The sequence below is a fragment of the Dysidea avara genome, chromosome 2 (genome assembly GCF_963678975.1).
Source record: "Dysidea avara chromosome 2, odDysAvar1.4, whole genome shotgun sequence".
NCBI lineage: Eukaryota > Metazoa > Porifera > Demospongiae > Dictyoceratida > Dysideidae > Dysidea > Dysidea avara.
This window is the reverse complement of record NC_089273.1, coordinates 21,477,491-21,490,229: the sequence shown is the minus strand read 5'-3', so window position 1 is coordinate 21,490,229 and position 12,739 is coordinate 21,477,491. Positions and strand designations below refer to the sequence as shown.

At 37.3% G+C, this 12,739-nt stretch overlaps 1 long non-coding RNA gene across 1 annotated transcript; it reads right to left on the bottom strand.

Annotated features, from left to right (window-relative positions):
- Positions 1 to 384: 384 nt before the first annotated feature.
- Positions 385 to 11,765, bottom strand: LOC136246835 (uncharacterized). Its single transcript, XR_010696855.1, has 3 exons — positions 11,652 to 11,765; positions 6,972 to 7,043; positions 385 to 584 (listed from the first exon to the last, which is right to left on the bottom strand). It is a non-coding gene; the product is annotated as an uncharacterized lncRNA (long non-coding RNA).
- Positions 11,766 to 12,739: the final 974 nt, after the last annotated feature.

Here is a 12,739-nt window from a genome sequence, read left to right as displayed (position 1 = left end):
CATTTTACAGTTGTTTAATGTACATATATCCGATTGTGAAAGGTATTCATAGCATACTAAAGAATTTGTTTCACCCAATTTTCAAATAACCATCTCAAAACAAAAGCTTATCTGCTGGGAAGATTTATACTGGTGTATACAGCCTTAATTTCTCACATACAGACTGCTTTTAACATTAGCTGTTTGGCTCACATGGGTGCGGAAAGGCAAACAGACACACAAACAAACAAACAAGCAAACATACATACATACTAACACACATTCTTTGGAAAAAAGTATACTCTTGCTTGTATGTATAGTAAACATACCAGCAGTATCTTCAGGTAGCATTGATAAATCATGAGGTATAGCAGGAGAATCAATTGCTGTGATGACATCCTTCCATGTAACACTGATATTGATGTCCAACCACATTTCTAACATTTTGTTACAACATCTGAATGAACTAGCAGGGTAACTTGACTCTATTCCATCAAGACGTCCTTTTGGTATGCTAAGTAAAGTTCCAATCACTTTCCAGTGAGCAGCATAATTAGGTGTTATTAGTGTGTACAAGTCTTTTAGTTGGGGTATACTGTTGAGAACTGGACAATAAACAATAACGAATTACTCATGCTAATCATAAAGTACATGTGTAGATATTATAAATTATATACCACCTATATACTTCAAGACACATGGTAATATGTCATGTGATGCAAGACATCGGTGAAACAGAAAAATAAAAACATATCTTTATGTACCATCATAGTGCCCTTAAATATTGTAGTGTTCTCATGCAGACGATGTACACATACACATGTTACGTCCTGCGTGGCCTTCATCCACCCAACTACAGCGCTGTGATTCAAACAACACAATATTTTACAGCATAATTTGGATTGCAAATAAGCCAACCAAGGAGGGCACTAGCACATTTGGAAAAGTATGGAATCAAACATTGTCATACACACATTGTAGCATAGGACGTCAGTACACACGTGTTGAATAAAACACATCGGCACACATATGTGACCATCTCAGCAAAAACCTGACTTGTTCGCACACCTTCTGGATTTTTTTTCTCAGCATTATTTGCAGTGTTCAAGGAATGGTAGTCAATTACGCAAATGGGTATGAAGGTGGTTTAGTTGAAGAAATGATGACGATCTTGCTTGTGTATATATTTCGCCATAAGCAAATGCATGTGACACCATTGGGGTTACAAAAACAAAACAAAGATTTTTGAACTCTCCATGAGCAGGCAAATAATATATATAGTTTTAATTGATTTGAGTCTTCCTTTTCTGATTAATGGCCCGATAAAATCTTGCATATTTTTTCTTTGGAGCATACATAGCTTTACGATTTTTTTAAAATTTTGATATTCTCAATATGCATGCTTGTGCAAAAAAGTCAGATTTATACTGAGACAGTCACACATGTGCCAGATATACACAACATGTCAACACACACACACACACATACACACACACATGTGGCAAATATAAATACACACACACAGACGCACAGACACAATGTACCAGATATAACACATCATACACTGACTCACACACACTGACACACACACACACACAATGTACCAGATATAACACATCACTCACACACACACACGTGCACACACACACACACACACACACACACACACACACACACACACACACACACACACACTTGTCTCGGATATAACATATCAGAAACACACGCACATGCTGGATATAAAACATCATACACATACACCAGATATAAAACATTTGTATGCTCACGTGCCAGATGGAATTTTGCTATGAATGGTAGAAAATTTTCCCACTGCAAGCTTAAGCCAGTTTTATTACCAAAGTAGTTAAAGTTTTGTTTCATTACATTTTGTCATATTTTTATTCATATAGTTTTTTATTCATATAGTTGTGTTTCAGTGACTGACCCACAGTGCCTTTTCCTGGCTGACAATTGCACCAGATATATGTAGGATTGCAGCAAATTGTGAACACCTCATGATTTTTTTTTTTAAATGTTATTTCAATTAATTAGTTTCACCAATATCTGTCAGCCATTAACTGATTTGTATTTACAGGAGCATAGTTAATGAGTTGAATGCTTCAGCAGCCCCTTTTCAGTGCAAAACATATGAAACATTCAGCCTAGAAGGTCTGGTATACACTGGCAGGCCTGCTAGTAGTACTCTTGGTAGTAAAATTACACTAATGGTGAATTGTAGCATTAAAATCACACCTTGCTTTGATCTGAGTGTATCACATGATCTAATATGTATATGATGTGGAAATGATGGTCCAGGAGGTGGCAAACAAAATAATCTTCACTGAAGTAGACTAGCAATGGACTTGACTGATTATTTATGTATGTAACGCTTTCACACCTCAGATCAAAGGAGCCACCCAGGCTACATTTTGTATGTAGCCCAGCTAACCTGAATGTAGACCAGGCTAAAACTGGGGGTGTTACTAAAAGGAGGAATGGAAAATTAGGAAAGCGGAAATGACAAGTAAGGAAATGGAATCAGAGTATTTCTGTATAGTGCAATTTTGTTGTATTGATGGTATTGCTAGCAAGTGAGGGCATCAGAAGCCGTCAGTGAAGGTGCAAGCTGGACAAAAAGCCAAGTACATGGTCAAAATTTGGAACTTGAATCCATTCTTTGGTATGACATAGTCAGTGCGACTTTGCTAGGAGTAGCTAGAGTGACAATGAGAAAGACTAAATGAAAGCAGCTATTCAATTTAAAGTGTTAATTCTCAGTGTGTTGCAGACACTGAGCCCAGCATGGATCTGTAGATCACCTCAAATTTGTGTAGCTCCTGCTGCTGTGACTATACTATATATATAGTGTGATTACTCTACCCAGTGTCAGTGTCACAAGTTATCCTATCACTGCTTCTTTTATGATATCAGATGATTGCAATGACATTACCATGTGCTTAATGTAGTCTTGGATGTAGTGGTCAGTGAAGTAGTAGTAGAACTAGGAGTCGCCAAGGGAACTTCTTGCACTATATCACAATCACAAAATAATATGCTAACAACATGTATTATAGTACAGACATTGCATGGTGTGATACTACATATAAATCACCTAGCCCACTATACGGTCATGATAGCACTGGTAGCATAGGGAGCTGAGCATATACTGGTGGAGGATTGGTGTCTTGACAACACATCAGAAATCACCATATCACAACTAAACCAGATCAGCTTTTTAAAAACATGTTATTTGATATTTTCTTTTTGAAGGAACCGAGTACCAGTAGCCAAGTGAGATTTCACTCTACCCAAGCTTCTACCAGACCATGCTGAATAAACATGTGTCACATGTACATATATTCATATTATGTGGCCATGTATATGTGTCCTTAGTGACTATTTTAATTCATAATTCTTGATGAATCATAATCTGATTAGTGCCGAACTTCAAAACAAAAGAATTTTTGTTTGATCCAATAGTTGCACTAATGTCATGGCGGTAGGCTGTTGTTGATGCAGTGATATATAGGAGAACTTGTGACATTGGATAGAGTAATCACTCTATAGTATAATCACAGCAGGAAGTACACAAATACAAGATCACAAGCCTGAAGAATGAGATTGAGTTTGGACAATACTGAGAACACTGAAGAGCTGCTTTCATTTAGTCTTGCTCAAAGTCACTCTTGCTATTGCTATCGAAGTCACACTGACTGTGGAATGCCAAATAATGGATTCAAATTCCAAGTTTCCAGCTTGCACCTTCACTGATGGTTTCTGGTTCCCTCACTTGCTAGCAGTACCGCCAGTACAATGATAACACACTATGGAGAAATATTCTGATTCCCGTTTCCAGTTTCCCAATTTCCCATTCCTCCTTTTAGTGACACCTTACAACTGAGCAGCAATTATATAGAAGTTAATTAAGGCTGAAATCAATTGTGGGATTGATTATATCATACTCACGTGATTAGTATGCACAAGTTGGATTTCATTATGAAAACTACTCAGATGGAGAGTGTTTTCTTGTAAAAATGTTTGTGAAAACTACTGCTATAGCTTAATCACCAATCGTTCCACACATTTCAGAATATGGACCACACCCCAATCTTGAAGTTACCACTCTGCATGAAGTAACCACTCTCGGCCACTTTACAAGCAAGCTTACCTATCTAGGTCAAACTCTGTCATTATTCCATAAACGATTCAATAGCACTGATTAAAACATTAAACTTGCATAGCTGAAATTCTCCGTGATATCTCTAGGATTTGTCTGCGTTTGTAACCGAATGTATCCAGAACGTACTAGCTGCTGACCCATAATCAAAATTTTTAGGCATGCATATATAATATATATCCATGGGTTGAACTGAGTGATTAATTGCTCTGTGCAGGCTATCAGCCTGATACAGATGGGAAGTGTTACATATTAGCTGTAACACAGGAATTCGGGCCTTGCCTGATACAGTATGGAAGAAAAAATTGGCAACTAAAAACTTTGGCAAATTTGACAATCAGAATTTTTGCAAAAGAAAACTTTAGCAAATTCATAGCACCTTAATTAGTTTTGGAGACGTGCATGAATCCCAGACAATGAGTCTGAAGGCTAATCAGCAATCTAATTAACTAATGCAGTATCATCATCTTGCGTTTTGCTGCAGCATACTAAGAAGATGCCAACAATTTCAATCTCCGTGGACTCCATGATACGTGGCTATCATGAATATTATGCACATTTGGGAGAGTCCTAGTGTGGAAGATCGTTTGGTCTGTGAGCAAGAACCTGGTAATGCACACGATACTCATGCAGTGGTCAACCTTTGATGGAGAGATGAAGACAGTTGGTCTCATTCCAAGGAAAATTTTGGCAATATATTTATATTTATGAGGCGTGGTGGTACTATTCTTTGCCATGCAAATGGACCTCGCCGATATTCGTTGGATTTGCCACAAGGTGGATTGGAAATATGAAATTTATTGTAAGTAATCAAAAGGACACTGCCAAGGCCAAAAACCAGTTGGAGTTAGCATTGAACGCTGAAGGAGAGGTCACTGTAAGTGTAGTCAATCAGGATAGTTTGCAGACCTCTGATCTTGCCTCTGTCGACTCTGCTACTGTAGAAAAGTTGACAGTGATACTAGATCGACTGCCAGTAACAGTGCAGGAGTGGAGAAAAGTGATTATGCAGTGGAGGTGACTGTTGATCTCACAGTCCATTCAGAAGTTGCAGTACTGATTCACCACCACCTGCCAAAAAGCGAAAGCATTTTAATGCTGGAAAAATCATCATGGGAGAAGAACTTACTGGTGCCAAAATCAATTATGCCCAACGGTTGCTAAAGGCAAAGCATCCTAAGGTTAATGGACTGCTTACAACTTTATATCAAGGAAAGATGCAAGAAATTGAGAACAGTGTCCAAGTTGTTTATTGCCCATCAAGATTCCATTGGATAATAGTTACTACCCTAAACTGTAAGGCTGGGGAAGTAAGGGTGGCTGGCTTGGCTGTCTTCCTTTATCTGGTTCATCTGGCTTGCATACTCCTACAGTATTGTGTAGCTACATTCACCAACTGTGATAAACCGTCTATTGTGATCATCAACAGTCTTTATCAGTCTGGGTCAGAAAAGCTCACCATCACTATGTGTAGGTGTCACAAGCAAGTTGGCAGTAAAGATAGTGGCTTATTTTCTCTTGCTTTTGCAGTGGCTTTGGTTTTCAATTTAAATCCTAGCAAACTGAAATTTCACTAGGAGAAAATGAGAAGCCATTTAGTAGAATGTTTCACTAAGGAAGTAATGATGCAAGTAACTTAATATTCATCTACTAGTATTGATCATTAACTGAGGCAATCAAGCATTATTACATGTAATAAATCTTTAATTGCATTCATTAAATTTACATCACAATCTTTTAGCAAATAATGTCACAACCTCTAGCTATATGCAGGAGGCAATTCCAGTCGCTTTAAAATCATTGATAATAATCTCTGGTTTGTTTTTGACATAGTTACAAACTGCTTCTATCCAAGCTGCAATGAGTGGCTTGACAGCACTCATCTTAAGTCAATCACTGGTGGAATGGATGAGCTTAGAGGCCCTTCAGGATTGGGTAAGGCAGCACTACTTGAGAGTGACACAATATTACTACTGGCATTGGTATGTTTGAAGTACTTCAAGACTGACATAGCCATTTTCACTGAGACTTTGTTCAACTCGCACATTCTAATGTTTTTTCTCACATGATAAGCCCGAAAATTGGTAAAAGAAAACTTTGGCAAATTGCTGCTAATTTGCCAAAGTTTTTATTGCCAACTTTTTCTTCCATACAGTGCATACATATGCCCGACTGCCCGTGTTACAACTATTACATGTGCTATGTTGTAGGAAAACTATATCACAAGTACCTATAACGAAAACTGCTTATTAATAATTTGAGTGTAGGCACATTCCTAAACAACACCAAACACAGAAGAAATCAAGTTTGTAACATGAAGATATCAGGTTGTAATTAGTGTCAGTCACTAAATGAGTAAAATTTGGTTAAATCATTTCAAAAGTTCCATGGAATAACTATAAATGTAAACAATTTGTGAACAAATTTTGGAAAATCACCCATATGGGCACATTTGACATGTAAAATATTTAACGATTAAGTATTAAGTTTCTTGGTGTACATCCACTTGTTAACGATTTTAATCAATTCTCGATTCCTTGAATTACAGGAAACTTTTAAACATATTTTTTTTAAAACTGGACTCAGCACTAAACAGTATTATACCCTGAACATTAAAATTCTAATTGTTTCATGTATGAAAATATGGGTGCAATGATTTTCCAAATTCGGTCACATTTTACTTTGCCCATAGTATATACATTAGAAGTACATTATTTGGAATAGAAATATAAACACAACAAGTTGTAAATGGACTGTTGACTCAATTTCATCTACACACCATAGCATATTGACATTATCAAGCTACTAGATTTACCTTCATCAGATTGTCTGATTTCTTCTAAACTAAGTAACTGACTCATTGTACGATGACTTCCTCACTAATGATCTGTTAACAAGAAAATGTGCATAAGATAACATATAGGTCTCAATCATCACAAAATAATAAATATCAAGACACATGGTAATGTTATTTTCAACCTGAGGCCAAGGTGAAGCCAAGGACGAGGTGTTGATAATAAAGGTATCCTACAAATAAAGTTTCTATTATCAATTTGGTGGTTTAATTGGTCAATGATCACATATTATATGAGTAGAGAAGACAGGAAGAGTGTGGAAAGGATTTGTGGAAGCTTGTCTCCATTTTATTTAGGAATAACAGAGTACAATTGCTGTGATGTTGTAGAACCAAGGCACTAATTTATCACCAGCAATGAAGAAACCTGAGACTGAGAAGGCTAAGCCATTATCTCCATCTGCTCGTTTCAATACCACAGTGAGTAGTGAAGAAATAGAGAAGCACTCGAAGGGGTGCATTCTGGCAGCTACAACTAAGTACAAATTGGGCAGTTCATACACTGCAACAATGGAGAATCAAATGTGTATCACAAGAAGTGTCCCCTCATGATAGATACACTCCAGAAAGAATATCCTACTGAAATTCTTTGTCACTGAGGCCAGGGACTCTGTACCCCCTAGCACTCCTCACCAAATGCTTAGTGGATTACTTTAGTATTCAAATGATTGCCAGTTTGATCCTCCAAACTTCCGTCCTTAATCATTAGGATGCTTGATTTAAAAAGCTCCATGATATTATGACGAGTGGCGATGATAGTCAGGTTCTTCTGCCGCAGGATTACTTCGCCCTTCGTGGATTCAACTCGGACCGCCCGATACACACTACGCGTCCATATTGTTCATGTTAAGCACGTGCACCATGACATCATACATCTAAATATAGCCTAGCCTATTTATTGTTACAGCAATGTGTGCATGTACGCATGTTATTACAGTAAGTCAGTCCATGACAGATATATATTTATGATACAGTATTTCGATCACTTCATGAATCTGGTATAGGCACAGTGAAAAGGTCAGCACAGACATTTCAATCTAGTGATGAAGATAAACTCTGGGAGAGCAATGCTTTTAACACTGACACACCACATGTTGTTTTAACATCTGAATGTGTAAGTCAGCATTCTTGCCTGCTGGGGTTTAACTACCATTCCTGTAGTTTAACTACCATATCCTCCTACATTTTACATTGATGTAAGGCTTCATTGGGATAGAAGTTATCCATATGCATAAAAGTTAGCCTCATGTTGTACTCAAGCCTGTTTATCAATATCATTTTCCAAATACTATTATTTTGCTGTTGTTTCAATTCAACAAGTTAGTCGCCATTGCAATTGTAGTTTTCTTATCCAGTTATTAAAGACAACTCAAACTGCAGGGTGACACTACAACTGTTTATAGATGGAATGTGGAGTAAATCAGATATCCACATTCCTAGCAGAGCATTTTAATATTACGCTTTACACTAAATATTGCTGACAGCTTGAAATAGAGGGCTAGGTACCAAAGAAATTTTTTGACAACCTTTAAAGAGCTATGGATTATTACATCCATAAAATAATACCATTTTGTGGGACAAATCACAGGGAAGATTACTTAAAGAGTTTAAAATCAGTCTATAGGTAGAATAACTAACATAAGAGTACCTTTTGGTGGTTTGAAAAATCAAAATATGAGCCATGGAAATTTAACATGAAAACCAACATGTGCATTAAGTACTTGATTGAGATACCCACTTCCCATTTAAGCAATTAATAAAGGCTGTACCAGGGATGTAGCTACACCCAGGCTTCCCAGTAAATCATTGTTAATGCCTGGGCAGTAAAACAGGTAATGGCAGCACCCACCTGGGCATGCCCATAATTAATAATACATACTTTCTATCATCATACTTTCCATAATAATATATGTCTTTGTATCTAATGTCTTTGAGCAGGCTGTAGGACCAGGTGTCCTACAGACCTTCAGCACTTGTGCTGTAAAGCTTTAAATACATATCATCAAAAATTGCATATGCTTGTGTTTACCAAGATTCCTCCATCGAACTTTTATGTAATGCCCAGCATTACATGATAACATTTAATATTTGAGTGGTTGAGATTCAAATATGTAGTGAAACTGCCCAGTGAACAACAGGACTGGATATAAAGAAATTGTTTTATTATGGTACTGTAGATGATGAAAGCCATTTCAAGCTTGAATAAACAATTAATGATCCTCCTCATATTTCCACCTCCAGTAAGACGGGTACCATAGCTGGCTTCTCCCATCCCTATATCCATGACTGGCCTGCATAATGTTGGTTATGAAGTATGCCTAAAGCACTCACTGTATGCAAGTATAGAGAAGACAGAAGAGTGAAAAAGAAATCTAGTATTGAGGCTGGAAGCTAAGTCAGTCAGTCAGTCAGTCAGTCAGTCAGTCAGTCAGTCGTAGTTTAGCTATAACTTCTATATTGTTCATGCAGTCTATTAAGCAGATGTGCAAACAGCAGTGTATTTATTCTAGGGCTGTTAAGGGGGAACCGTAAGTCCCTCCCCCCTAAAATTGTGAGTGATTGCTATGCTATACTTACGTTAAGCCTGTTTTTAAAATGGCACACAAACTTATAAAATACTCTCAGATTCAACCTCAAGGGTGCTTAATATGTAAATCTTCCCAGGTTAAAAATTGCATACACAACCTTCGAATGCTCTCAGATTCAGTATCAGATCATTTAATTTTAAAAAGTCTTCTAGGGTACATATACAATGAGAGCCCAGTTTTTTAAAGGACATGTATATGCTGTAATTTTGTAACATATCAGGAAGTTTGACTCAAAAACGGAAGTTTGAGGCCAGCTGCAGGTGACAAGTCTAATTATAATCAAAGCAATTTAGCAGCTGCAATTATTTTTGCTTGTTATATTTCATTGATTAAAGACTTTACTGTTGCTATTTTTCCACTTTTGTAGGTTTTGAGAGATTTCTACTTAAAGGAGTCATCACAGACTGTCTATGTTGCTTATAGTGTATTCATGACAGGTGTACTGGAACATTAGAACTTTAGTATGTATACAGAACTTCTTTAATAAAATCGTTTTAAAGCTCTGTATTAATTCTAAGGAGTTATTTATAGTTAAAGACTTGCTGTGCGTTACTACTCAGACCTAGCCAGATGGAGTCCATGCCAAATCGAAGCAATAATCTCGCTCAGAATCACGCACATGTTTAACCTCCAACTTTGCCATTGTTTTGACGAGTGATAGTTTATGCTATACGTGCTCACTATGGCTTGTTGGAATCGCTCAAGAATAAGCTAAAAGAATCTAGCAGCGAATCCGGGATAATCCAAGCATGTCACGAGATATGAATGAATTTATAAGAATAATCAAAATGCCCATTGGAAATGTATTGCAGATGATTGCGTTCTTTTATTGTGAAAATGACGAGCGGAATTTTCGTGTACTGAGCTTCACTTGGTACCATCCTGTTCGTCAAGAGTTGCTCTTTCTCATGGTACTTGCAAATCTGAAATTTGTCTTTTGAGTGAAAAGTTATGTGAGTACAAAGTGTCAGTACAATAGAAACTGTGCAACTTATAGTGAACAAATCGGTGCAGCTGGACCAAATCTCCGCAAACTTCTTGATATGAATATCCTAAGCCAAAATGGCATGCACAGCCAGCAAATATACTATCAGATTAAATCTCAGAAAGTCTGATTTTTAAAAAATTCCATAACCATGCCTAATATTCAATTTGAAATAGCCTATAAGTTTCTTGGAAGACATCCACCCATGTTGTTGGTATTTTACATGCAATGATAGTCAATACAATATATTAGCGAACTCATACAAATGTGACCGGATCAGCGAAAACCCTATAAAATCCTATATCAATGCACCTCTAAAGCTAGTCATGCCCCCAATGTGCACCAGTCTACATTGTGGTAATATGTAAAGCGCTGTATTGAGGAGGCATCTTTTCTACTTTTAACCAATTATTTTTTTAATTGCTCTTTGTTCATTGTGCTTGTTAGTGTGGTACTATTTGCTACACTGTTACTGAAGTTCAAGACATTCAAAAAGTTGCTGTTATTGATTATAGTGAGACATGTACAGCCATAATGCAATCAGATCAGGAACTACAGTGTATTAACATAAACATCTACGATAATTCTTTATGTTGGAGGCAATTAGTATGAATTAAGGAACAGCGCAAAGCAAACCGCAGCAAAGGCACACCCATTTTATAGATAAGCTGGTGTAACATTTTATGGCCTCTTTTCAGTTGCTTTCAGCTCATACTGGCAACGTGAAAAGCTCGCAGTACCAGCCACGCCTATTCTTTGTTCTGTCATAGATAATATATTCGGTACGTAGAACATATTATCTATGGTTCTGTTACTAGCCTAAAAACGCTAATTACCAGAAGCTATAGATAACCTCGACATCATCGCCAATATAACAAAACACATTGTATCATTTGCAAGACCTCCGTCGCCATGAAATCAGTTCATGCAACCTTGTCCGACACACCGTGCGTCAGGCGTCACAGGACTTTGTACTGAAGCCATGCAAACCCATTTAATTGTCGCTTGGCATTTGTATGATATACACAAAATAGTTGCAGTAAGACCGAATTTATTAGCTACATGTACCTTATTCATAGTGATCAAGTCTTTTTAAGTGTTCCAATTCTGAGTCAAACTTGCTTTGTTTTGTCTTCAGTCTGGCTGGGGTATACTCGCACGAAATTCACGATCATGCACACGCCTTTATTAAAGTACGTCATATGATTACTATATATGGTGATCTGACTTACGAGATATGATTGGCTAGTTCAAACTCATACCTGTACAGCTGTATGAGCTCAGTACTAGTTCTTATTGGTTTATTACTCTATGTTTAGACTATACACACTAGGCGCTTTTGTCCTGGCTTTTTAGGCGCTGGTTACATGAAGCATAGATAGTATATAGGTATATACTATTTATGCATGAAGTGAGTCCTCATCTGGATGGCGTCAATCATCATCATGTATGTTCTGGAATTATCTGGTATTATGTTTTTCACTATACCAGCACCAATTTCAAGAAGCCTAGCTACCTCAAGTTTTAACATCAACTCGCACGTCTCATTCTCTAACAGTTGCACCAGATCTAACGGACTAAAAGGCTGAGCCATAATATAACAAACAGCATCACTTCTATTTTAACCTAATATGTAGACTGTGGAACTCTCTACCAATTCAAGGGCGGATTCAGGGGGGGGATTCAGAGGGTTCCATGGAGAAAGAGCCTCTCTTACTCGAGATACTCTAATAGAGCAGTCAAGATCGAGATACTCTAATAGAGCAGTCACAGTACTCTTAAGAGGAGCAGTGTAGCAGGCTACGTGTGGAGTTATAGCTAACTATATATAGTTGGTGAGGGTATCTATGGTGAGGGGCAGCCATTGTCAGCAGATGATGACCTTTTTTTTGGTCTTCGACGTTGCAATTCCACAGTGGAACCGACCCCCCTTTTAAAAAGTCTGGATCCGCCCCTGCAATTATCAACATGGACCTATATATCTACTATGGGGTGCCGTTTGTACCAAAATTGTACAAAAATGCCTTATTTATAAACTAGCTATAACCATACTTTATAAATCAATGCACTACTTTATAAATCATGAACGTATACTTTATAAATCATATGCATGATTTATAAACCATATACCTGATTTATAAACCATATACCTGATT